Genomic DNA, 1914 nt, shown 5'->3' on the forward strand with positions numbered 1-1914 from the left:
CGTTCTTGTCTTCTAGGAGCCATCGCAGCATGGCCAAGACCTTCCTCATCCAGCATACTGTCCTTCTGAAGGTCTGAAGTCATTAGTGGCCATGAACCTAGAGAGAGAGCGAGAATACGTTAGTAGATAGTCTAAGGCCAGTGATTCTCAATATTATTTTGCATATCTAGGACCTCTAATTTAGTCCATGTCATGCACATCTACATAATATACTGTAGCATTACAAACCATTTGACAGCCAGGTCCAGCACCTCTCCGTTCTTGTCTTCTAGGAGCCATTGCAGCATGGCCAAGACCTTCCTCATCCAGCATACTGTCCTTCTGAAGGTCTGAAGTCATTAGTGGCCATGAACCTAGAGAGAGAGCGAGAATACGTTAGTAGATAGTCTAAGGCCAGTGATTCTCAATATTATTTTGCATATCTAGGACCTCTAATTTAGTCCATGTCATGCACATCTACATAATATACAGTAGCATCCATCAACACAGGATGACCCTTTCCAGCTGTTGAAATGAAAGTCCCAGATTGAAAAGTATATATATACACAGTCACACACACAATAAAACATTGTATACATCACTTACAAGCATGACCACTTGAAGATCTTGAAGACTTGGTAGATCTTGACCGTCTTGGGAGAGAGAGAGAGAAGGCATTACAGGATGACTCTTTGAAAATGATGTCCCAGATTAAAAAGTATATATTATATATACAGTCAGTCACACACACAATAAAAAAAATGTATACATCACTTACGACCACTTGAAGTAGTTGTTCTTGAGCCGTCTTCTGCGTTCATCTCATTGATGAGATCCAGCACTGTAACAGTATATTTGCAACAATGAAATTATATATTTTATTACAACTCTATCAGCTGAGTAACAATATTCATCAAAGTGTTGCGTGTTACAGTGTAGGTTAGTTTATTAGTGCATGACAGTAGGGTTAGCATACTTTTCACACTATAAGCCCCACCTGAATGATAGCCAGTTAGCAGCTCCGGGTACAGTATGTACCCCAACGTTAGCTCTCATAACGTTAGCAGCTCCTGGTACAGTATAGGTACCAAAAGTTATCTCTCATAGTCATAACGTTAGCAGCTCCGGGTACAGTATGTACCCCAACGTTAGCTCTCATAACGTTAGCCAGTTAGCAGCTCCTGGTACAGTAGGTACCAAAAGTTAGCTCTCATAGTCATAACGTTAGCAGCTCCGGGTACAGTATATATGTACCCCAACGTTAGCTCTCATAACGTTAGCCAGTTAGCAGCTCCTGGTACAGTAGGTACCAAAAGTTAGCTGTCATAGTCATAACGTTAGCAGCTCCGGGTACAGTATACAACGTTAGCTAGTCATACCGTTAGCCAGTTAGCAGCTCTGGTATTTTACAGATCCCGCCAGTTTAATAATATCGAGCTAATAACGTTACAGTAGTCACTGAAAACACAGACTAAACAGCACTCATTTATATCAGCGGCACGCATTACTTATAAATAATAAAAGATATGTGTTGCACAATTACCTGAGGAGAAGATGCAATTCCGTTGCTCACGACGTGCAGGCTCTGTCTGTAGCGCGGTTCAATTCAAATTTCAAACCGGGATCCCCCACAATGCAACGCATCAGTGTTGCCAGATTTGAGAGTCAGCCTTAATCTGACAAACCTTTGATAACAATGGGCGGTTCGGATATTGTTAATCCGATCTGGCAACCATGCTATCCTTGTTTCTCCGCACAGACTGACCACGGTTTTGATTGATTGATTGAAAACTTTGTTAACAGATTGCAGAATGGGTACAATACAGTACAGCTCAATACATACAATTGTTAAGGGCATGCAGACCAGAGAAAGACGTTCGTCTTGTTTACATCAGGGACCCCCATTTTCAATTCATCATAACATAACATGTGACA

The 1914-nt window shown here is 41.3% G+C and overlaps 1 long non-coding RNA gene across 1 annotated transcript; it reads right to left on the reverse strand.

The window, feature by feature from the left end:
- Positions 1–225: 225 nt before the first annotated feature.
- LOC311232104 lies at positions 226–1547 on the reverse strand. The gene is made up of 4 exons (XR_014619917.1): positions 1523–1547; positions 758–820; positions 586–632; positions 226–353 (listed from the first exon to the last, which is right to left on the reverse strand). It is a non-coding gene; the product is annotated as an uncharacterized lncRNA (long non-coding RNA).
- Between the last annotated feature and the right edge of the window lie 367 nt (positions 1548–1914).

This window comes from Notolepis coatsorum, assembly GCF_963971535.1.
Source record: "Notolepis coatsorum genome assembly, chromosome: 7".
NCBI lineage: Eukaryota > Metazoa > Chordata > Actinopteri > Aulopiformes > Paralepididae > Notolepis > Notolepis coatsorum.